The sequence below is a fragment of the Prinia subflava genome, chromosome 3, assembly GCF_021018805.1.
Source record: "Prinia subflava isolate CZ2003 ecotype Zambia chromosome 3, Cam_Psub_1.2, whole genome shotgun sequence".
In the NCBI taxonomy this organism is placed as follows: domain Eukaryota; kingdom Metazoa; phylum Chordata; class Aves; order Passeriformes; family Cisticolidae; genus Prinia; species Prinia subflava.
Window position 1 is genome coordinate 11,796,650 of NC_086249.1, and position 26,392 is coordinate 11,823,041.

General features: G+C 39.0%; 1 protein-coding gene across 1 annotated transcript in view; it reads right to left on the minus strand.

Annotated features, from left to right (window-relative positions):
- Window positions 1-23,670, minus strand: part of ROBO1 (roundabout guidance receptor 1) — a 684,115-nt gene extending 660,445 nt beyond the window's left edge. Inside the window, exon 1 of the mRNA XM_063393929.1 lies at window positions 23,533-23,670. The gene's annotated coding sequence lies outside the window, so the exon portion shown is untranslated. The remainder of the gene's footprint in view (window positions 1-23,532) is intronic.
- Between the last annotated feature and the right edge of the window lie 2,722 nt (window positions 23,671-26,392).

The window sequence follows — 26,392 nt, forward strand, 5'->3', positions numbered from 1 at the left end:
CACTGAAGCTTTTTGCAGAACCTTTCAAGTTTAAAACGCTTCAAGTTTTCTTCAAAAGAAGAATCTGACATGACAGTGCCTGAAAAAAGGCAAGATCAGCCCAATCTGTACACAGAAGCTGAAATCCAGTATATTTCATGTGTATTTTCTGACCATAGATTCTAACAATATTTCAAATATTGTAGAGATAAAGTTTTTCCCTACATTTAGCAAAAAGTTTGAGGGACACAGGATGGAACTCTTGACTTGGAATTCTTTTTCATATAATTTGAGTTTATATAGAGAGGATGATTCCCACGATACATGTACAGCTTATGCTCTGTCACAGGAATCATGTGATTTTACTTCTTGGATATATGAAAATATGATCTAATATAAATAGCAAAAGATTACATCAATAAGCATATTGCTTATAAACCCTGTGAGGACTTGTAAACTCCATTATACAAGGTGGATGAAATTTCATACTACTAATGCAAAACAGATTCAATTTCTGAATATTAAAATCTTTTTTTTTAATCTTGAATTTTTTCTCAAAGAGTTTTTTCTCTGTCAAGAGCTAAACAGTGACTACAGATCTATGATGAAAAAGAAATCTATGGTTCAAGGACCCTCTTTTGTCCTCATTTAGCCAGCAAGTTTTCAACTACATGAGCATGATAAAGAAAAATTAATTCTAACTACTAAACATATAGATCAGGATTAGAGACCATTACCAGATGCTCTCTTGTGTTTTCAAATTTATAGAACATCTCATTTAGCTATAAAATGATGCCTTTTACTTTATTCATAGTTCAATCATGATCTTAAAGAGCAGTATCACAGTCTTGCTACTTATTGTCCAGGTCAAATACATTCTGAATGTAAAAAAATTAATTTCATAAACAAATTTTATGTTTACTTTCAAAATTTCCTATAATTTGTTGTCTTGGTCAACACAAATTGATATTTGTCTAGACTCAAAATTAGGACTTCTTTTTCTTCTTACATAGATGACTCCTCTGCAAGCACTTAAATAATCTTTAGAAAGTTTTAAAACTACAAAAACATTTCATTATTTTTCTATGTATTGTAGCCACAATCATTCTTCTCAAGAAACAACATTATTTTGCACAACTGTTATACAAATATACAAGTTCTGCATATAAAAAGATGCTGATTAAAAAATTTTTTTTCTATTCCTTTATTGCCACCTTTGTCCCCCTGCTTCCCTCTTGAAGACATTTGTGAAACTGTCAGTGTGTTTCTATCAAATTGTCTTTGACAATGTTTATGTTCTTGAAATCTCTTGGAGCCCAAATTAAGAGAGAATTGATTCACTCTGGAATTCCACCTGGTTTATGCCAGCCAGAAACAGGACCTGCACTGTTTGATGTCACAGAGGTGTGGGGTATCCAGCCCATGAAACAATGTTCTAGGAAAAGACTGAATCATCCTCCTTCCCAAAACTGAAATTGCAGGAAACTCAGGCCCTGTTCGTACTTTTCTTGATCATTATATTTTAAATCTTAACCAGAATTCAATTCACAAGAATAATTATTTAATCTCTTCTACATTTGATATTAAACTCCCTACCTGGGGAATATTTGTTCCATTAAGCAAGCTTTTTGTCTAGACACTGTGGCTTAGAGAATAACATCTTTAAAAAAAAAGAATCCTGTAGGAAATGTATAAGTTTGCAGAAGAATCTGAATGTTATGTGGTCCCAAATGGTCTCCTCTATTAAGCAAATTATCAGTTTAGCTGACTACAAAAAATAAGTAAAATAGAGGGGAAAAACAAGAAAAATATTTTGATGTCTTATTATTTTTCAAAATGAAACAAAGAAAGCTAGATCCTAAAGGTAAGATAAAAAATTTATATTTAGTTAAAAACCTGCAAAATCAAAGTTGAAGGAAGTTTTAAAGGAATTTTCCCCAACTTCATCTTAGTTGCATACTTACTAGGAAGTTTTCTTTTCTAGATGAAAATTCTCTTTTTCAGGAATACAACATGGGTCTTCATGTTCTAGTACAAATAAGCCATTTCTAAATAACCTTTTGATATAGTTTGTGGTTTTGTTTTTTCTTTTCCTAAGCGAGTATTATCCAACATTGAACTGCATTTCTGATAGAAGTTACTGTTTAAAATGAAAATACTTTCTGGTTTGTTTCACATATTCAGTGAGAAGATGTATTGGGTTAACTGCAGTGAATGTTTATTACAGCTACTCAACAACTTATTTGTTTAGATTTGTGAATGTCACAAAGACAAACAATCATACGTAAGTTCCTTATGCAAGACAAGAATGCTGAACATTTAGAAAGCAAAACCTACTATGGAAAAGTTCCTGTAATATATGTGGCCACAAGAGGACTAAAAAAAAAAAAAAGCCAAATTGACTTTTCTACCTTAACTGGGTTTGTTTGTTTTTTGTTTTGTGGTTGTGTTCTTAATGTAGCAGTTGTTCTGTAGCTCTGTAACAAATTAATCCTCTGAGGCTGGTGGATGGATGGATGGATGGATGGATATAAAAGATTTCACAAATCATGATCAGATTTCATTTACAATTTTTTAAGGAAAACTTATTTCTCTCAATAAGCTCTGAACAACCAACTTAGTGATACATTATTGAAACACACAATGGCATATGTCCAATATCAATTCCAGAAACTTCTCTGACAAAACCTAGTGTATTTTTATCTCGTGTTACCACCACTGAACATCTTGATTAAATTAACCATGAAATACAACACACGTGTCCCTTATCTCCATTACTCCAGGTCTGAGTCTTGGTTCCATAAACCACCTTTCCTCCTGAGACGTATCCACTTAGGTCATGACTAGATAGAGATTAAGTGGGGATTATTCTGAGGTTAATTCATCCAGTAGAACCCCCAGATATTCAGCTTTATGATTCTGGTATGCCAAAGTTTTCCTTTCTAAGTGGTCTTAATAGAAGACAGAGACAAGATTTCATGGCTCCGTTTAAACCATTCAAAGTCACAAACTGAAGTTTGTAAGCAGAATACATCCTAGAAAGTTGTAATGAAGGGAATTGATTTCATGTCATCCAAAGATCTATGATTTGGACAAGAGAAGGGGAGATTTTTTAAAAAAATACAGCAGGAAGAATTTCTTTCCTGCTATTGTATCAGAGTAGTTTATCTCATTAGGCTGCCCCTAGCTGCTGATTCTTCCTGACAATACATTGCTGGTTTACCCCATATTCCTTTTTAACAATGTTTCATCCTTCTGGTCTGTTTTCATTTACCCTATTAACAAGAAAAGAACACTGAGGGAAAACCAAACCCTAAACAAGTATATCTATACATTGGCTCAGAAAATAAACCAAAACAAATTCCACATAGAAAGTCATAATATTTTACTATTCTAGTACCCCGTAATACTGGCTACAAAATGAGACAGAATGGCAAATGTAAGTCACTAAAGTTCAATATATTTATGAACCTTGAGAAAGTAAAGTTGGTTAATAGTAGAGTCTTTTGGAAACTATAATGTAATTTCCATTTTAAATGGTTACCTTATCCTGAACTAGACATCTAAGACTAGAGGGATATGTACTCCTACAACTTTAATTAGAGAATCAGAAAAAGTAATGAGAAATAATTTTTCCTACTGCAGGGCTCAGCTAAAGTTACCCTTTACACAGATCAAGTTAAGTATGCAATCAGGTTCTATCAGGATATGAGAGAGGCTGAATAATTTCATTTTAAGGATATAAGCAACAGTATAATTTATTAGAAGTTCAAATTTCAATGCTCCTGTGGCAGGCATTCGAAGGTTTGGTGTTGCAGCAGATGGAATGTTTTACAGCATGACTTTAATTCTCAATCCAAAAGGCATTGCTTTTGCTTCTGGTCAAAGGTGAATTTATTCCCTCTGCTAGCCCTGTCCCAGGGCTCTCCCTAGGCAAGGTCTGTCAGCTGTTCCAAGCTTCTGCCAAATTACGTGATGATTTCGTCATGTGGGCTAATACTCCCCAGTGATCCAGTTTTAATCAAATGCATAAAAGTGAAGCATAATTGAACAGCGTGGTAACAAAACCAAGTGTTTTAGAGAGATATGGAAGAAATACAGTTGGATTTCAAAGCTTGTACATGTGCAAATGTAAAAACATTTCCCCACCTCAGAAAGGCTCTGCAAAGCAGTTACTACAGACAGCAACTCACTTTTATAAATAACTTTATAAATCTGTAATGTTTGTCATCATAACCATAGAAAATATAATTCATATTGGATTTTAATCTGTGGAGCAAGAGATTGAGCTCCATCTGGGTGAATTTTAGGGCTGTTTTTTCATATACACTCCACCACCATCCACCTAGCTTTGTAGAACTGTACAGCAGCTTGAAGAATAACCTGTTCCAGTGTTGGGGTAAAGACTTTAAAAGATAGTGGCAGAGAGATGGCTGTGACCACAGAAGTGAGCTTCTGCTGAGGGATACAGATCCTGCAGGTTTTGCAATAATCTAATCTTGTACAGTAATGAAGCTGTTACAACTGGCCATCTCACTGAATACACGTAAATACTTATTTTGTGCTGCACTATAGCAGTGCCTGCTATGGTTGTGTAGGAACAATATCTAATCCTTCACAGAGAATCATAAAAACCAAAATAAAATAAAATAAAGAAGATACAAAAATTCAAAGGCCATTTCTAGCTTAGCAGATGGTTTATAGATGGATAGTGGCAACCCTGTAGAGAGAAACAGTTGATGCTGACAACACGTGTCCATAAAGTACACCTTTCAGGGCTTTTTATTTCAGATTAACTCCAGTCTGGCTCTCTGGACTGAATGCCCATCTGCAGCTGGAGTGCATTAGTTACACTCCTGGAGTGTGCTAAATCTTCCAAATCTGAATCTTAGTTTCATCTGAAAGGAATCAAGTTGAGGCACTGCAAAAGCTCCCCATGACATGAACCAAAGCTCAATAAGAAAGAAAGAAAAATATGCACTTCAAAAGAGTGCTCTTGATTCAAACTAACACACTAACAAAGATGTGCCCTGAAAATACATATGCATATCTCAGCCCACACACATATGCATAGAAATATATATGTATTGCCAGCCTAAAAACAAAACAAAACTAAAACATTTCTAGGATAAATAAGTGGATGTCATTTTTCTGTTTTCCTTATGAGTTAATTTTCTTTACTACAAAGCAGCATAGTTCTATCAGGATTAATTTGCCCAGTATTTTTTTTTAACTTCAGTCTAATTAAATTTTAAAATCTTTTAATGAGCCTTATCATACAACTTTTTTCCTCCATCAAAATTTGATCTCAGAATAGCTATCCAGTAATTTGAAACTAGTTATCATGAAATTGTTCATTAGCATGGAATTTTGAATACTGAATCTGATGTTGCATATACTTGTAAAACAAATGTTGCACGCTAAACAAGTTGATGTTCTGTAATACCACACAGCTTATCAGAGAAATTGTTTGTGTACATTTAGCTCACAGTCTTGCCAAGTACACCAGTTGAGTTGTCTTGGCAATAACTTTCTCTCTGTAAATTACAAGCATTTTTTTTATTTCCAGGCAACACGGGGAAAAATAACTTTGGGTCCGATTCTACAACAATAAACTCAAAGATGCACATATGAAAATACTCATTTAGAAATAAGAAGGTACAGACCACAAAACTTTCAAGTACTACTGAAAAGACTGATAAAAATAACTTCTTATTTGTAAAGATAAGGTAAGAAGGGCTTGTGTATTTAGTCACTCATACTCACACAAGAGTTAGAAGACAATTTAGGGATATAAAGTGCCTGGTGCTCCAGATTTTTGTGTTGGTTTAGAAGACCCTTTGGTCAATTAAAACCAGCAAATATTTGGATTTTTTTTTAATTGGATGTATTGCTCATTTCCCAACAGTTTTCAATAAGCATCTAGAGCACTTACTAACCGAAAAATGTTCTCTTTTTAAGCGTGCTATGTTGCTCAGAGTTTTACATTGCACAGCTGGGGAATACATCTCCTTTTCTTTATAGCTGTGTATCCTGAGCAGTATGTGCTCAGTCCACACAGGACTGTACACGGAGAAAAAGAACACTCCAGAAGGCACCTTCTTCAGCACATCACCACTTCCTATGGGAAGCAACTCTGTTTGTCCCTAAGGACCTCAGCTGGCTGATGCAGAGTAGGACCACGTCTTATTAGGATGTCTTCACTGAGCAAGTAGCCCAGAAAAATCAGGACCTGGCCATAAATTCTCTGCTACTCTGCTACTTTAAAATAGCTTGTGTTTCTGCCTGTATGTATTGTGTGCTCCACAATAGTATTTGTGTATGCATCCCATTTATATTGCAGCAGCTGAATATTTTAGACACCTGGATGTTCTGGTATTTCAGCTGCTCAGAACCATTTGATGTTTACAGCAGTCAATGACATGTGGGATATGGTGATAGGGTGAGCACCAGCTTTGAAAAGCTCCTGTCCACAGTACAAATCCACAAGTGTCTTCAGCTGACAACATGGTTGGGAATGAAAGCAGTTGCATTTAACATGGAAAATGTTTTCCATGAAGTTCTGAACGAAGAATTGTACTGAAAATGCTTTTTTTTTATGTACACCACAGAAGCAGGGCAATGACAAAAGCTAACATTTAAAATGCAAAGCAGGCAGCGTTGTGTGACACAGTGTGAGATGCATCTCAAAGTCTTAGGGTTGACTAATTGAATTGCCATTGATAAGATGTCACTTAAAGAGACATCTCTGCAGTGAAACATGGGCTTGCTGTAAATGACCTGTCATTAGAGCCATGGGTAATGTCCGTGTCCAGACTGAAAAATATTGTAGCTCCCAGCAATCTGCTCAGTAGGAATTAAAACAGCCAGGATGCTAAGAAGTCAGTGTACACCAACCACCAGAGAATGATGCCTCGGGTGCTACGATAATTTACTTGTTGGCATACATTAATTGAAACCAATCAGTGAGGCTGGTGGTACAACAGAGGCAATGCAAAAGATGCAATCGATTGCCACACTCACTCATTTTAAACTTGGAAAACAGGAATAATTTGGTCTAAGATTTTTCATTTCTGTCAATACAGATAATGGGATTACTTATTTCTTTTCTATTCTTTCAGCACTAATTATAATAACTATGATGCCTTTCAACAGCCCTTGTGCAAACCCCAGATTCTGATTAGCAGCTGTTAACTTGCATATAATGGGAGTGACTTCTTCCAACTGAAAAGTTAGAAATTACATGTTTTTTGGTATTACAAATACTTCTATTCATTTTGTCACAATGAAAGCAATTGTATATTTTAATAGTCATAAACTTGAATTCAATTTGATTTTTCCATTTATGGCATAATAGCTTTAAAATTTTTTCATTCCCAAAGATAAATATATTCAAAGTAATTGTGTAAGAAGAACAGAAAGAACCGTGTTTCTGATTTTTTTTAGTGTTAAATTTCATTCTATATGTCCAGTGTTGACTATTAAATTATAATTTAGTTTTTAATGTAGGTTATTTTAATGTAGGTTGCTGTGGCTTTTCTTTTTTTCTCTTTTTGCTGTTGCTTTATTTTTTACAATATTTCTATGAGCTGCAGCAGTCGGTTCTCAAGACCACACTGCCTAAAAAAATAGAATAAACAGGACCATTGCTTCCTGTGTTGCATTTATCAGCCTCTTTTCACAGAAACTGTTCATCCTTACTATTCATCTGTTTGCAGAGAGATCAATGTAAATCAGCACACTGTTATTCATAACTGTTTTGCACAAGGAATGAGAATTTATTTAGTGGTAAAAGTGGTGCCAGACACTTTCATTATGCCTTTGGTGGCACTGAATTTTCTCAAAATTTGTTCATAAATGAACAAAACCTACAACTTTAACCTCTTCCAAATCTGTAACAGCATTACTTTCCTTCTGATCATGCTCAAAGGCATTAACTCCACATAATAGTGCTCAATTCAACCTCCAGACAAAGAATGGATCTGCAACTGTTGTCCTTGTGTTCACTGAAGCCATGGACGCTGAGATTTGGGTCAGGTTTGGTGATGGCAAGCTGATTCAATAAACATTGTTTGCCAGGGTTTTGGAGGGGTGCAGGCAAGACATGAAACATGCTTTTCAGGAAAAAAAAAAAGAAAAATACAAATTAACCCATAGTGATTGGTGGCAGGATGCTTATGAAGGGGTTGCCCACACCTGGCAGGTTTTTCCCACACTGAAATGTTTAGCTCGTAAGTGAACTGAACCATCCAGCTGCAAGTTCCATGTACGTGTATTTGTCTCCAAACTCTTGCTTAATTTGGTTCTAAAACATCATTTCTACATGATTATTTTCTAGTGCAGTCTAATTACTCCTTATTTTTAGAGGGAAAAAAACCCAACAAAACAACACAACAAAACAAAATGATAGGAAAAAAACCCACCCACAACTGCTACCTTTTGGTTAGACTGAAGATACCATAACCCTGCAGATGCTACTTTTACCAGAGACTGGGAATATTGGTGAGTACTAGAAGTGTAGACAGTGAGGGTGGTGATCCTGCTAGACAAGCCTGAAAGCAAAATAGTAATTAACATCCAGCTGGAAAACCAATTTTCTATGAACTCAGCTAAGTTTACTGCAGGCCTTTAAAATAACCTCTTGACTACTAATGTGGCAGAGATTTGTGAAACACTGAGAAACAGAATCAAACTCAGGCCTTTTTCCACGACAGTGCTGTACAACAGTGTGGAGTTATGGATTATACATTTTTCAGCAGTTCTCCAGCCAAAGGTTAATTCAATTCCCAGAAAGGAGAAAGTCCTGTCTGCCAATTAGTGTGTAATGTGTGAGACTGAAACCAAGCACTGAATCCCAGGTTGCTGCTTCAGGAATTCAAAGTTAGGCTGAAGCTCATTTTCCCTCTCATATTCTCTAAATCTTATTCACGATTAACAATTTCTATAGTTTGAAGCAGTTTGAGCTTTTAATTTTGAAGCTTGAAAGTAAGAATACTGAAATCTCCTGTCATAAGAAGTTAGAACTGAAATATACAGACCATAATTATAGAAATGGAAATAGATACTTTCATCTCAAACTTTATCAATTTTATTTAAACACTGGTAAAAGAAAGAAGTTTTATATCAGGAAAAGAAACAGAGTCTTCTACAACAAGACTGCTTATAGTTTTTGCTGTTTACCTGCAGCTACAGTGTAGGATTCAGAGACAGCTATTAAATAGGTCTATTAAAGTAAAAAAAATCACCTTTGTGTAATTTACACTACTCCTTTAAGATACTAATAATATAGGGTAAAAGGTAAAGATACACTAATTCTCCTTTCCTGCTGGGGTAAATGCTAAATACTTTGCATTTTCTACAGTCCCAGAGAGTTGGTCAAATCCAGACATAAAATTATGTCATACAATTTCTTCGATTTAAATGGAGAGATTTAATAACTGCAATTGTGAGGGACAGAGCAACAGCCAGTTTGTGGATTTGTTTCCTGTCAATAAATCTAGGGGATGTTGTCACATTTTCAGGAGCTACTACTGATGCTAAATAAACCCTATTTTCTCTCAGTTTTTCCTTCTCCTTTGCAAGTTGTACCATTCATCATCTGAAAAAATACCATAGGTTGTCCCTGTGGATGCCTGAATGAACAGCCTGTGCTGTGAAGGGTCCCTTCCTAAAGATTCATGTCCTCAATCCCTTCTCCAGCTCTATTCCAGCAGTGCCAGTTAAGTGCTAGCCCTCTTTCCAGTGCCAGTGCAATGTTGTGCACATCAGCAGGTCACCTCCACATTTCCCAATTTCCCACCAGCACAGGCCTAAGTCGTGCAGAGGGTACAAAATCCAGGGATCTGGGACTGGTGTGGAGCAGGCTGGTCCTCAGCCAGCCAAGGAGCACACACTGCTCAGTCACCCAGTGAGACTCACAGAACAGGTAAATGCTGTGGTCGTGGGGACCTTCATTTGGGTCTGTCTCCTCTCCTCTGCTGCTTGCAGGAACTTAGATATCTTTGAGACCTCAGCCTCTCAAGCAAATTGAACTGCAGGGTCAGACAGCAGATTCCAGGATTAGCTATGAACACAGAGTGGCTGTCATTGGAATTGTTCACATGTTTTGTCTTTGCCTGTTTGAAGCATGTGAGAAGAGGACAATGTAGAATATCCCAATTTCAGGTACTGGATCTCAGCTCTGTTGGCCAACACCACAGTGAAACACAGCCTGACAACTGTGTGACTGAGTCCCCTCCTTTCAGACAAGTTTTATCCTAAAGTCTGTGGCCTTATCAAACATGTTTTAAATAGAATAACTGCAAAGAAGCAAGCAGAATGTATCCTACCCTGAGCTGTTAAGTGTCATAAGTAAAACAACAATGAAAGGACAGATTTCTTATCAAAAGGAGATAAAATGGATAGACAAGGGACAAAGGGATAATAACATTAATATTACTTAAAGGCTCATTGCAGCAGCACTTGTCCCTGTTAGGCTTGCTAAAATATCCCAGTACACCACCAGCAGTTTTATAAAGAGATGACAAAGGCCAGAATTTATCCAGAGTGCTTCAGCTGTACTTTTTTCTTTGTCTTTTAATATACAATAATTCACTGAAGTCTCATTTGGGGTGGAAAAGTGTCCTATAAGCAAGTACAGTACACTGTAAGGACATATAATGCTTGAGTATCCTCAACCAATGTCTCAAATTTACGTTCAAAGATCCACTTTTAAAGCATCGTATAAATGGCTTCACAATTTAATTAAAGGCTTATAAGCTTTATTGAATGAACTCTTCAGCATGCTCTGCTCACCAGCTTATGACTACAGAGACATTATTTAGGGAACATTAACCTCAATCTTTCATTTGAATCAAAACTTATAATTTTAAACTTTTAAAGGCAACTTATCTTGCACATAAAATTACAAACAAAAAGTGGATTTCAAACATGATGTAAAATAACTGCCTATCAATCTTCCCCACCAGACCTTCCACGCTCATACTATCTTAGCCTGCAGATCCAATTATCCTCCAACATTTGCTGCTCAACCATGCTGAGATTATTCACCAGCCCTCCAGTTAGGCTGTAATAAGAGGTCTGTGGGTGCATTTACACTCAGAGAAATAAGGTATAAATGCTGGAATTGCCATCACATCTTTTTGAGTTACCTGCACAGCCATAAACTGTACAGCAATGAATCAGACTATTTCCAGCTGCTTTATCCATTCATTTGCTGGATATTTGGACTTGTTAATTCAAAAAAAAAAAAAATCTAAATACAGAGTGCCTTTAAGATAATGCATCCCTTGACCTAAAGGCCTTACAAACAAAGTACTAATATCCCATGGAAAATATCTCCTCCTGTGCCCAGACATCCAAAGCTCCAACATGGATATTTGATTACCCTCTGTGAAAGCAATATCAGGCCCTCACTATTTTTATTCTTTTTTTAAGTTTTACATCTTAAGAAAGCAATTGTACACAGTGAAACTACATTGACCTCAAAGATTATGTTCTGCACAAAATCTGGTGGACTTTCTGCTGCTCAGCAAAAAAATATAACAGCAGATTAATGATAAAATGGTTTCTGATGCTCCAGTCCTCATGGTGTTTTCTCACTGCAGTAGCTGTACGTCATGGCAAAACAAAAGTCCTCTGCCACAGGACATCAGTATACACTGCCAAAAGTGTCAGAACCAGTTTTCAGCCCAAAGCTGCAAGTACTTGAACTGCAGGAGTCATTTCATTAGCTGACAGCTGCAATAAGCTTTTCTTTCTCTGCGTGGAGAAGCTACTGGTGGGAGGTACAATTCACACAGGCAGCCTCCATAAATCATATACCACTTTAAGAAAAATATACTTAGGGAAACATTTACAATGTAATGTGCAGTACCTTTCCTATTTATTATCCTTGTGTTCTTAGTGCATTCATTCCTTAACATTCTGTATTTCATAAGCTCTCAGCAAACTTTATAGACGTGGACAAAGTTCAGGAGAATTCAAACATTTTGTTCCCATTTGTACTATTTTTGCTGATCTAGAGAATCCAGAGTTTGGTGTTTCTTGATGACCTGTTTCTAGTCAATATATTCCTACAGACCCAGGGAAAACAGAATTAGGTTCTTTAGTTACAGGTTGAAAACATGATGCTGGTGTTTATTTACTGTGTTGCTACTGCATAAGGTAACAAGAAATTGTAGCTGGAAATGTAATCAGCTAAAAAAGCCACTAAGACATTTCAAAACCATATGGTATTAATTAAATACAGCACATCATTGAATAATTAACATACACAGACATTTTCAAGTCTTTAATGCTGTGATAACCTTTAGTCTCATCAAAGTCCAAGGAAAGTTGTAGATGGATTTGAGTCATGAAGGGGGTGGGAAGCATCTTCAGTGTCACAAATGAATGTTTGCCAGCCACTGCTGAGCCAGGCAAGTAACAGGTCCTCAGATCCACCTCTCCAAATGCTTCCTCTATTACTCAAACACTTTTTATAGAAACCATTGAGAATTGCTGGCAGGTAATACTGCAGCTGAACACCCATCTTTGTTCTGTTTCCTTAAATCCATGTTACATTCCCTGCACAAACCCAAATCACGTGTGTAATCTCCATTTTCATAGCAAATCCCCTCTATTCTTCAGCAGTAGTTTATTGTTACAGAGACAGAAATGCTACATTTGAAAAAAAATAACATTAATAGAAAGACGGGTTGTGTAGTATTTGATATTGCATTTACTGCCCCTTTTATTTTTTGATAACATAATGTTAGCAATTACACAGCTTGTAGGTTTGTTTTGGGGTTTTGTTTTTTATTTGTTGTTTGTTTGTTTGTGGTTTGTTGGGTTTAGTTTTGTTTGTTTGTTTAATTTGAAAAGGATTGATATGGGCATTTTACTTCTGAATTTAGATTATTAGTACCAACCAAGTAAAAGAACTACTGCAGTTGAAGCAGTTCTTGGAGAGGGGTGTCACATCTCTGTGACAGACACATAATTACCTGTCTGGTAATAGCACAGGGCATTGTGGAACACCAAGGAAAAACAACAAAGCAGAGCAAAAGAGGCACCTTCCTCCTGCACTCCAGCAATGGCTCTGGCCAGCATGTGGTCCAGGTACAGAAACATTTAAGTTGTCTTAGCTGCCTCTGGGAGCAGTTCTTATCCATTCAGTTTTCTGAGCCAGTTTAAGAAGTCATAGAGAAGAAAAAAAATACGCTGTCAAGGTTATATATTTCCACTCTTTTTTTACAGAATTACTGATGAGAAGAGTATGTGTTCCACTAGAGGGAGGAGCAGGCTCAGGAACTGAATTTGTAACTAATATTCCCGTGCCACCTACACTAACAGAGTTTCTCCTACATGAAGAATGGTCTGTTGTCAGAAAGTGTTGAAAGGGCACAATTGGAATAGCAAGTTTTGTAACAACAAAAATAAAAGAAAAAAGGAAAAATCTCACTTCAGGTACATTTGGATTTCTTGTTTTGTTCCCATTTATTCTGAAAAGAGGATGTGGTTTGAGTCATAAATAATTTTTTTCATAATATATATATAGGTTTCTAGACCATGCTTTTCTTTGACATAGAGATAAAGCTACCTGGAGCAGGGCAGCAATTTGTAGCTTTTCTCTTTTAAAGGGCTCTTTTTCTCTTTTTCTCTTGTAAAGGGCTTCATGTCGATGTTTATTTTCATGTATTCCATTGTATTGCTTCTTGTTGCTAAGATTTGGTAGCAAGGTGTTATCTTCATCTGAAAACGGGTATATTTAAGAATTTATAGATTATTCATACCTTTTAAGTATGAAGATACTAATACTTCTAATTCTGGTGTTTTTTTCCCTGAAATATAGTTGAGATAAAACAGACCTAGAGATTTCAAAAGCTCAATTCTTCCCAAAGAAAGCTCGAGAAATGCAAAGCCCCCATGTCAGAGCTTCTATCTGTTCACCTGCATAGGAGGACTCTATGGCAAATCACTGTCATGAAAAGATTAAAGTCACTCCTGCAGAAACTGTTTTTAGTGACTTTGGCTGGGACAAGCCCCGTGACTCTCTAGTGCAGCCCAAGGAGACAAAGGAACAGCTGTATCTCATGCAGACAAGCAAGGCTACAAGGAGACATGGCTGTAGTCCAAGCTATCCATCTTACCTGCCAGAGAAGAGCTGTAGCAGAACAGGAGGACATTCTTGGAAGAGCTGGAACCTGCCACACATTCCTCCTCTCCTCCTCCTCCCACGCAGAAACAGTGCTCAGAGCGATGCAGAATTTCTCCTTCAGGACACTTTGTGATGCCATCCATGCAGTATACACAGTCCTAAGCAGGTTTCTCTCTTCTGGGTGGGTTTGACCAGCAGCTGTCACATTTGACTCTCTCACTTATGACTGAGAGAAAGTCTTAAACAAACCAACAAACAAACAAACAAACCCCCTCTGTGTTGGACAATCAATCTAGACATGACTCCAACCTAGAGGAGTGATGTATTCAGTGAGGAAGGTGCACTAAAATGCATTCCTAAAGTCCCCAGGGAATAGGTTTCATAGTGCTTTAGCACACACCCCTAGAAGATCTTGTCTCTTGCAGAGGTTTTACTGCATTTTTCATTCTACCAGGCCAGAAAGAGACAGTATCTACAGAGCTTGAAAAATTCTGTTTACCCTGGACCAAAACCATTAAACTCCCTGCATGTTAAGACAGAAGCCTTGAACTTGATGGGATGCAAAGAGTAGGGTCAACAGGGTTCTGGCAGCCCCAGCAGGAAATGTGCTGCATGATTTTATAATGCCTAGTGTTTTCTAAATATTTAGTCTCTCATGCTTCTCATTACTGTAGCTCAGCCAAGAATCAATGAAAATCTGAGTAAATGAGGTCAGCTGAAATTTTCCTGCCTTCCCAGAGGGTGTGAGGGTGAGGGTTTGAACCATTCTCCCAAGCAACATGTTATATTACAGTCAGAATAAACCCAGAAAGAGCTTTAGAATCACCCATGATCATCTCAGCAGAAAAGGGCAGAACTGTCTTGTACTAAACTGCAAGAAGTGTCTAGTTGTCTTATTACAGGTTATTCCTGACAGCAGGATAAGAAGACGTGTGTAGTCTGAGATTAGAAATGCATTGCAGAGTCATACCGAGGTCAGTGAGGAGAAATTTGCATTATTTTTCTATTCCCAAAGTATATAGATTTCCCTTCTGACTGTCTCAATCTGTGATGATAAGCAGATCTGTGATGATGAGCAGAAAAGCTGTAGGATTTGGTTCCTGTTGTCAGAAGCAAACATTCTGAATAATATCTTCCAGCTATGGTTGGGCTCTCTCTGGATCAATGCAAGGTTGTGGCCACTGCCTCTTTTGATCTCTGCTGATTAGCACAGAACTTGTGTCTCATTAGTCAGAGCTGGGTGATGCTGGGCACACAGGGCACTTTAGCAACAGCAGATTATCCACTGTGCAGCCTTTACAGAAATATCACAATAAAATTGATGTATTTTGCTTTGCAGAATTCTGCATTCCTTGGCACAGATCAAGATCAGTTTCACTCGATTTCATCTTTTAAAGTGCTGCCTCTTGCTGGGAGTTGCATAAAGTGAAATTGTTTCATTGGCACCAGTCAATGGGAATAGGTATTGTACTTGCACTTAAAGTTGTTTATCAAGTGAAGCAAACACATACCCATTAAGAAATGTCCTAAAGCAGCAAGGAGGGTAACCATCAGCAAAAAAATGGGCATTTTTTTTTCCTTACATATTTTCTTACATCAGTGACCTCAGATAATAAACCAGAGATTTACCCTAATGGCAGCAGAAATCTATTCTAGCAGATATGAGATAACCTTTCCTGAAAAATAGTTAAATAAACTGCAATAGTTAAATAAACAATATTCAAAATACATGTTTATACAGAAATACAGTTGTGAGCTGCCAGTGTGAAAGGGCTAATGCATATTTGCGCACTGTCTCTGTCTTTATTGGCATTAAAGGAATTATATTGAGAGAGGATAAAGAAATCATTCAGATCACCTACTTCAAATTTCTCCTAGCAGAGATTTTGGGACTTATTTCTTATTTGGAAAAAAAAAAATCACAGTCAGGATGGTTGCTCATATTATGACTATAATGTGAGATTTAAAAAAAATACATTTGCAATTACAATTGACATGCAAACACAAGCAAAACCACTTTATTACACAAGTTACTGATAGAAACTCAACACCCCTCTGCAATCAAATTTGAGTATGGCAAGACATGAAAATGCCCATTCTTCTCCTAGCCATATATGCTTATTACATTTTAATATTTGTTACTAGGACTTTTAAGATGAAAAGAACCTCACTATCTCAAAACATGTCCAAGAGCTAAACTTTGTACCATATACATTACATGTCATTTCAAAATTGCAAGCGTTGTACTTCTCAAGTTGAACTGTTATGGACAGAACTCTGTGCATTTGATTAAAACATGGTTTTAATCTTTTTCAACCTAGATAATGCTTCAAGCTAGAGAAATACCCCTTATCCTGCACACTGCTGAGGAACAAGAAAATGAAAATTCTTGTTTGGGTAATGTGATGAACACAAATTAGGTAATAGTCTTCATTCCACCATGGCTGTAGAATTACAGAAAATGTATTCTTTTCCCCTTAGAAGAGAAGAAAACTACTTCTTGGTTTGCTTGCCATCTAGTCATTATCATTATTTAGATATTTATTTGGTGGTCCTCTCCTTACTGTGGCTGTTTTCTGATATGATGTTCATTAATAAACACAGGCTCTGGGTTACTTCAAAATCCCCTTGAGCAAACAGAGACAAATTTAACTCACAGTGTCAAATCTCCATGCAAGATGAAGAATATTTGGACCTCGTAATTCCTTCTGCCAAACTTTCCATTCTCTCATTCCTCTCGTATTTCACCCAGAGGAAGTGTTCCTATCTTTGCATAACAGAATGGAGGTAGTTCAAAAGAGCGCCTTGCTTTCATCCATGTACAGCACACCCAATCTGAAAGTTATTTGAAACAGTTCCTTCAGTGCTTCATTTCTAAGCCATGGGCAGTTAAACTTGATAACCATACCCTGATATGGGAAACAGTGACACTTTTTGAATCTCCTCAGACCTTATGGATGCAATGTTCTCAAGAACAGCTTTTTTCTTCTTTTGAAAAGGGTTATTAGCCAAAAATACTTAGCTGCATCAGGGGCTTATCTGGGGAGTTGGCTTTATTATATTCAAATATTTCACTTAGAATTGTCTGCTCTCCTGTCTGCCTGCAGACAATTTGTTTAATTTTCTGTTCAATTTTCTAACACAGAAAGGATTTTTTGTTTCAGTTGTCAGCTACACAACCTCAAACGTGGGTTCAAAGAGTCAAGCCATATCCTTGAATTCATTTATCACTAATAAAATTCTTTACACAGCTAGGGTGGACTTGAGACATAAACTTGTAGAGTAATTTATCTGAATCACAACTACCACTGGTGATAAAGGAGAGTGAAAGAAAAGCATTTGACTTTCACATATAATGTTGGGTGTGGCAGGAATTGCTGTTAGAAGTAGTTTAGTAAGTTGGAGAGTTTTATAAGGAATCAAAATGAGTTTACAACTATTTTGTCCAGCTGTTCTTAGTAAAATCCTAAAGTATTTGCATTCTTGGAACAAAAGCAAGATACAAACACTGTTGCAATTTGTTTAGATTTCCATGTTTGCCCCGGGCAGCACCATATGCAGAGAATCTCCTCCTGGTAATTCCTTCTCACAACTTTATTGGTTTGGAGGATCACTTTACCTTTCATCTTTAGGGGGTTTTTTGGTGCTTTCTATCACTAGTTTGAGTGTTGAAGTGTTAACGAAGACTTGAAAAAGGTTCCTTAAGCCTTGGGGTTTTTTTTAGAACGTACTGCAAGACACTAAAAAGTGTGATTTAAGCAACACAACACATTTGCTCACAATAAGTGCCTTACAACGACAAAATTTCTTTCCTTACCTTTCTACAGTTACTTTTAGAAAGAAAAGAGCTAGAAGAACAAAAAAACCAAAACAACAACAACAACAAATCCACCCAAACCCCCAAGTATTTAACTGACAATCGTGTGTGAGGTCAAACAGGCACATAAAATAGTAGAAGCATCAAGGAGTGATCTATTAGATGACATAGTCAGATATTGCTCTTTTTGAATATGTAGTCATCTTTATAGCCAACTTTGTGTGAAAAGTCACCATTGTTGGCAAGTCAAGCCTATTTTAACAGATGAGTCAAATTCTTTCTTATGCCACCTTTAGGAGCAGACTTTGTTATTCCTCCCTAATTATTGTACAGAATAACAAAGATGCACACCTAAATTTATTTTTCATGCCTCCCCATTTCTTCTTTCACTCAGAGGCTCTGAGAGGGAAATCCAGAGTTTATGCAGAATGATTTCCCCCAAACTGAAGAAAGCGATATGGAAAAAGACACTTTCTAATTGCTACTTAAGGTGTGTCTTTCCTCAGCCCGAAAATTTCTCCAGAGGGATGGGGATGATGCAGAACTTCCTCAGGTAGGGAACTTAGATCAGCCTCACAGCAACACACAATGAGGATGAAAGGAGTTTTGAATTCAATGCCACACCTTGGTTGAAGGAATCCCTGTGCTCTGAGCCAGGTGAAGATCCAGGCAGCATGAGCTACAATACAAACCACGGCAGCTACTTTGCCTCAGAAGACCAAAGAGAAAGAGAAGGAATGATGTATTGGGAAGGAATTGCTTCATGTGGAAGTAAGAGACCTCAATTTCAGCTCTTGCCAGGTCTCATGGTTCTGTTTTATGTCTGTGATACCTTCTGAGCCCTAATAAACTATTCAGTGTTATGGCTCAAGGGAGATTAAAGGAAGATGGACAAGGAACATCTTCCATCTCTATGGTCCCAGGCAGCAAGGAGAAAAAGATGACCCTTGGGGCCCAAACAGCACATAAGAAAAGTCTGTGGCTCAGGAACTCAAGCACTTCTCTGAAGAAAAGACTTTCTGGGCTCTGGCTCCTACTCTCATTAGATTAATTTTAAAAGTTATAACCACAGAGTATTTGTCTGAAACCAGTTGTATTACAAAGTCAGACCAAAACTAGGAGTATTTCTCCTCAGCTGGGGACAACCAGAAGGTTACCAATTCACACTGCTGCTGCCTGCAAACTCATTTTCTCCTGCCACATTCATATTGTTAGTAAAAGATCAAACCAACTTACTCCTCTTACTGAGGAGCAAGAGATGAGCTGAGCATGGAAAAAGGACAAATACACCCAGTGTGTTCACTACTGACAAAGGAAAAAGCTGGGGGACACCTGGGGAAAGAAATTCACTCTATGAGGATGTGACTTGGCAGCCCTGGAGAACAGATCTGACAGTGGCTGAGAAAAGATGGATGATACAGCACTGCAAACAAAAAAGCCCTTCTGGAAGCCACCCAGAAATGGCCAGGGAAAGCAGGAGGATGGCCCACGCTTGGATCTCACTACGGGCAAGGACAGATTAATGAATGGAGAAGTTTGGGGGACAGAGTTAATTGAAGCAAAGGATTGATGTTTTTGGACAGACTATAAATTGGCAATAGTGAGAGAGAAGTGATGGGGCTGATGATTAGAAGAAGGATAGGGAATGAAAGATTTATGGACTGAGCAGTTTAGACAGATAGAGTATTACAGGTGAAACAGAGGATATCTATTAAGTCTCTTGGAGATTGGAAGAAACATTTCATTGTATCTCCCTGCATGCTAGGTGAGGATTACTTGATTCTTGTGAAATCTAATGTGCTGTTTAACCTACATGCTCAAGTATAGATCCTTGTTTTACAGTTCTTTCAAGGGCTTTAGGGTCATTCATTTCCTCTGTCTTTTCTACCTCTTTTTTTAAATCCACTATGTAATTGCTGGGGAGCACACATGATGACGCTCTTCGTATTTCTGTTATGTGATGGATCATTTTGATGAACACAGGAATTTGAAATTGTCTAAACTTTCCTTGAAGAGATTCTTTTCCTATTGCCTATAATACAGGCAAATATGTGTGCAAATCCACTCAGATTGCATGAGTTATCATGTTATATTTCCATGCATCATGGAAAGAGGTGGAAGAAACATTGGACCACAAGATTCTTCTGAACCTGAAACCAAGGGCTGAACTATTTCCACAGGGCTTGACTAATACAACTTAAAATAAAGTGTTGACAAAAAGTGTTACCCAGAAACTTCAGTAGTGATATGCAATTGTTCCATTATTTTCCTCAACAGAAGAAATGAAAATATGTAAAGTTCCTGATCTTGTATGTTAACAAAGATGTAGTTAAGGAAGTAACAAAGTTGTACAAGGTTGTACATTAGTACAAGGGCATACACTATATATGTTAAAAATATATTATTTGCATTGTAAGACACAGAAAAGGGTGTCTGGAAAAGACATACAGATGGCAAAAGTAAAGTTTAAACCCACTACCTAAATCTCCCTCTCCTTCTTTCACGTTTGTAGCCTCAGATGGGTTCACACATTACACACAAAAGTTCTGTCTCCTGCTACCTGAGAGTCCAGGTCTGGCTCTAAAGCAAAGCAACATGAGATTGACACATATTTCTGAGGACACAGAAAAAAAAGCACTCAAAAGGGCAGGTGCAAAATTTGGGCAAACAAAAATCACAATGCCCTAATAATTGTCATGTTTTTACCTAAAATCACATTTGCTTGACAGTTTACTCCATCACAGAAGCATCACAGCCCATGGAAATGCTCTCAAATAAAAGGTCTAGAAAACATAAATCCCTTCCTTTCTCCCATCATTCTTTTTTCTTTCTTCCTCCTTTGTTTACAAACTTACCTGTTGCCTCATACAAGTTTGCTAAATTATGCCACAGCAAACAAGTCAGGTAATACCAGACAGAAGAAGTCAGACTTGTCAAGTCTCAGTTCTACTTAATACTTTACACATGGCTAAAGCATATTGCATCTGCTTATCTGTATACATTGAAATTTCCTATGGTTTCCTAGAAAAATGATAAAAATCTGAGCCTCCTATGAATAACATATTTGCCTCTGTTACTTAGATTGAAGTTTGGTAGTGCACATATGCCTTGAAAAGTTACTTGAAGGAAATACTTTTTATGTGTAGGGTCCATTATTATATATATATGGATTATGTTGCCTATTGTGGTCCAAACCCAATTTTATCAGAGACAATATGAAAAGTCGACAGAGTGGGGGAAAACAAAAAAAGTGCCAAACTAAAGAAATAAAGAAAAGTAACAGAAGTCAAATAACATCCCCTCTTTTTAAAAACTTGTTGGGATGTCTTTGTCATCTTGCAGAAGCCTCATTGTAAAACTGATTGAGTCCTCCTCACTTCTCCAATATTCAACTGGTCAATACTCAATTCTGAGGAATCAATGTTACCAAGGAAAGCAAGAGGAAAGGGTTAAAATTTTGTTTCACTGACTAAAAAGTCAATCAACAATCACCAAGCTAAGCTGCCTCATGTTTCCACAATGGCATCCTTTGTTTTTATGAGGATTCTTATGGAAATCAGTGCAGCTTCTAGGCAAGTGTCAGCCATGGTACCAAAAATGCTTGCAGAAATCTGTTATTGTAGAGGGTTGGGACAAAACTGCTATACAATTTGTAGAAGTTTGGCTGTGTTTGCTGGAAGATTGAAAAGCAATAAATTATTCTGAGAAGCATTAGAATAATTTTATTAGCTTTCTGCCTTCTTTCCTTGCCCCCAGTCACCAAAAGCCGGGGCTATTTCCACTCCTGTAGGCTCTTCATGCCAGCATTATGCCCCTGGAATGTACAGCGGTGCAAGATGGAAGCAGAAGATACACACACAGTCAAACACAAAATGAGTTAAGAACTGCAGCACGTAGTAAAAGTCAGATGTGATTTTTGGAGATTCGCCTTCCTAGTCCATAATACATCAGGACATTCTAAACCTGTTTTGTCTGCAAACTGCATACAACAAAGGCTGCTTTTTCCTTAAGTGAAGAGGATGAACTTCAGCTTAGTAAGAAACCTTCCCAAATGCCACTTCTTGCCTATCAGTTGAACCTCAACGTGTATCCACACACAATGCTCTACTACTAGAGAACTCCCTTATACCCACAGATCTGAGAAACATGGGTATGACACAAAACATTTTTCCCTCAAAAGAAAAAAGCCTCTAAAGATCGTCAATGTACTCAGCACAACCACCAAGGTAAAAACATTTTTGTAACTAAGATGTTAAATTGAAATGCAAAATATCTTAACTCCATTTATATCCATTTTTGAGTCATCAATGGTTAATTAACCCTAATACATCCCAATGAACATGAAGGAAAGAAACAACCAAAAAGAACTGGATTCTGATCTTGTTATAGGCAGAGTATGCATCGTGAATTTCGCGTTTTGCACTTTTTTTTTTTTTTTTTTTTTTTTTTTTTTTTTTTTTTTTTTTTTTTTTTTTTTTAATGCCTTCACACTCAGGTGAGGCGACATTCCGGCTGCCAACCCTGCACCGGAGGAGCGGTCCCTGGTCCATCCCCCGCGTGGCAGAACCGCGCAGGGACGGAGGGGAGCCGGCCGAGAGCCGCTCCCCGCACCGGGAGCCGCTCCCCTCCCCGGCCGGGCCGGGCACCGCGCCGAGCATCCTCCGCCAGGGCGATGCCCCGCGGGGCGGGGGCGCCGCGGGTCTGCGGCACTGCAGCAGCACGAGCAGCTGCTGCAGCGGAGCCGGAGACGACCTCCCTCCTTCTCCTCCTCCTCCTCCTCCTCCTCCTCCCTCTCCTCCTCCCCGGGCCCCGCCGCTCCGCGCCGGGGGCTCTCCATTGTGCGGGGAGCGGCCGCAGACCCGCGGGGTGCGCATTCCCTCCGAGCGCCCTGAGCAGGGAGAGAGGCGCTCCCCCGCCCCCGGCTGGCGGGCGCGCTGTCACATCCCCCTCCGGCGCTGCGCTTTCCCTTTCTAAAGATACTTCACGCACCTACACATATGTATACACACACGAACAGATATACGTGCGCATCGCCCCCCTCCCGCGGAATTCCGCTCTCCGCCCCGCCGGGAATGGTCGCGGGGAGAGCAGAGCGCTTCCCCGCAGCGCTGCTCCTCGGCGGCGGCATCCCCGATAGAAGGGAAAAGGTTACCGCCAGCGAGGCCGAAACAAAGCCGCGGCTGCGAGGAGAGACCCGCCAGAAGTTGCGGTGCGGATCCCCCGCCCCGCTCCGCGGACCCCGAGGTCTCCCGGGGGCGGCGGGCACGGCCAGGGATGCCGGCCCCGCAGCGGTCAAACTTCTTTGTTAATCCCAGCCGAGCCCGCGGGCGGCGAGAGCAGCGGGGGTGCCATCCGCAGAGCCCCCGGCAACTTTTCCCGGCAGCGCGCTCGCCGCGGTACCCGCGCAGAAACTTGTTGGAGCGCTGGCCCCGCACCGGCGCCCGCCGCATCCCCGCTGCCGCGGTGACATCTCCCGGCGCCGCCGGGACACTGCCGGGACACTGCGGGGACACTGCCGGGACACTGCCGGGACATTGCCCGCTCCCTCGCTCGGTGCCGGGATCCCGCCCCCGCCGCTGCTACTTGGGGGACTCACCGTGCGGGATCGGGCGGCGCTCAGAGAACTAGCGGTTCCATCATCCAGGCGGTCCTTCCCAACTTTCCTTGCATAGGGCGAGGACAGAGCTCCGCGTATTTATACGGAAAGGGAGAGCGAGGGTGAGAGAGAGAGAGAGGGAGCGCGCCGAAGTCGACAAGCTGTTCAGCAGACTTTTGAATAAAAGGGGGATGAAACCGGATTCTTCCCAGTATCAGGACTCTGGGAAAAAAAAAAAATCAATCAAATCCTTCTCCGGCAAGGGATTCTTTCGGCCGCGTTCTCCGCGTTGCTGTCGGGGCGCGGAGCGGGAGGCATGGCACACAAACAGAGCCCTCGGCGGCCGCGGCCGGCGGCGCCCCCGGGTCCTCCCGCCCGGCAGCCACAAAGGCGAGCGGCGGCGGCGGGGCGGGCGCGGGCGGGGGCGCGGCGAGCCCCGCTCCGCTGATTCGTCCCCTCGCCCATCGCGGTGCGCGCCGCAGCGTTCGAGCCGAGAAGGGCGCGCTCGGAGGGGATGGCATGCCATCGCCCCTTCCCTCGCCGCTCTGGCACCGCTATTGTGCAGCGTGGCAGGAGAGATGGGTCTGATTTTTAAAAACAGGGCTTTGTGTACGGCATTTTTTCCCCCTTCTCCTGCGCTATCACAATTATCTGTCGCGTTCCCTAATAATTATTGTAGTTACTTCAGCAATCAATTATTCATTGAATTCCACTTACCTGAGCTTTTTCTTTCTCAAGTTGTGGCTTTCCAAGGGCACATCTGCTCCTCTGTGCAAAGAAAGTAAACAAACATTCTTTAAAATTAAGCAACTTATTCCTAATTAAAAGCGAATCAAAAAAACCCCAACAGTTATCAGGGTGAGTTTTCTTCATTACAGAATACAAAGACAGACAGTTACTGATATTTAAATTATGGTCCATTTTTGGGTGCAAGGAATCGTTGGACTAGAGAAAATACCCCATTTGAAAATCCAGGCAGTGAAAAGACCAAAAAACAGATGCAGCATTTATGTATCAACTGCTACATGGAGGGTAAATGTGAGATAATGACAACATAGGTCAACGTAATGAAATGAAAGCAACGTAAGCACTTACATAGGCAAGAGTATCACATGTAGCTAAACTTCTATTTCTGACTGTAGATGATATACTTTATATTATAAGCATACATTTAGATAACAAACATTAATAGGCTTAAAACTATGTATGTAACGATGTCTTTTAAATAGTGTATGAAGATTATCTGGGAATAAAGCCTGCAATATATTGCAAAGCATGATGCAGTTGAGAGTCTAAATATACCACTTGTCCAACATAGAAGAATGGAAATAAGAAACAAAGAGCCAAAAGGTCCAGTGTGTAAGGTGTTGTTTCTATGACAAGGTCCTTACAGTCTAGTTAATATAGATATTACAAATACTATTGACAAGTCATACATAGAGCATAAGGTTACTTGCCACTAACCCATCATTTCACCAGGTATACACAGAAAGAGACAAGATAAAATGTGGGGTGGTTTAAACCACTCTTGGACTCTAAGGATCACTCTTTGAAGAAGTGCTCTGTACACCTTGCAGCAGAGCAACAGAGAGGGCAGGAGGAAATCAGCAATTTGTGCATCAGTAGGCTCTGATGAGAGAAATACTGATGAGTATGGGATCAAAAATCAGTTCTTTAGTGCTGCAATTCAGATTTACCTCACACCTTGCATCTTTAAGTACTTGCCTCTTGTTGCAAGAAGCCTCTAACTCTGTTCTTTGAATTCTGTTGCTGTTTGGGCTTGACTACTTAATCTTTTAGATCAATGCTGCAAGCAAGTAGCATTTCTGCTGTCAGAGGAGGTATACTAGAACAATTAATGAAAATTTTTTATGAATACACACCTTCAGTTATCACTGTAGCTACACATGCAATTTTTTCTTCTTAAATAGAAGAAAATTAAGTTTCAGTTTGGTTACTTTGAAAGCAGCAGCCTATTGCACTAGTAAATATGAGTTGTAAAGGAAGATGTTGTAGTTGTTTGCAGTTTTGACCAAATCCTGTTTCATGGTTTTGCTTCTGTTTCTTTTTAGCTCTACTTGGGACAATCCTTGAGAGTTCAGGATATGTCTCTCATAGTTTATTACTTCTGTTATACTTGCCATCATCATCTTAAGAAGATTTCTGATTCACATCAGTTTAAAAGATAACAGGCTCTGGGCTATTATATTTAAAAACGTAATGTGAAATCATTGGCAAATTTGAAAAAAAAGAATGCATTAGTATAAGTGTGGATGAAGGAGGCAATAAGCAACGCTATCACAATTAAGAAATTGCCCTGTGAAAGAGAGAAATTACTATGCCCATTGTAGAGCCTACAGAGATTAATGGAATATGGCTGTGAAAGTGTTTTAATAGATAAATTGAGTGGGTGGTTAAACATCTGAGCGAAGATGATTACTTTGTAGTGAAACAAAACAAAGAGGAATAAATCACAAAGCTGCTCTAGTACCACAATTAAAATGCAATTGCTTGATCAATTATCACTCCAGCTAATAGCTTCATGGAAGACAAGCAAATAAATAAAACATTATGCTAACCAAAGTTCTTTGAAACATGATAATAATACCTGTACACTTACAAGTTCCTTGTTTGCATTCATTTGTGCCTAATGTATGTACAGTGCATTACATGACATAAGCAAAGCTGTATATAATGTGTTTAGGTATTCCTTTGTAGTTTAAGAGTAAACATCAATGATACATGATCATGATAATGTATGCAGTGGGTAAATATCCAACACATATGTAGACAACTGCTATATTTCAGTATTTTCTAGATCTCTAAGAATCTTCTTGTTTCACATACATACCAGCCAAAG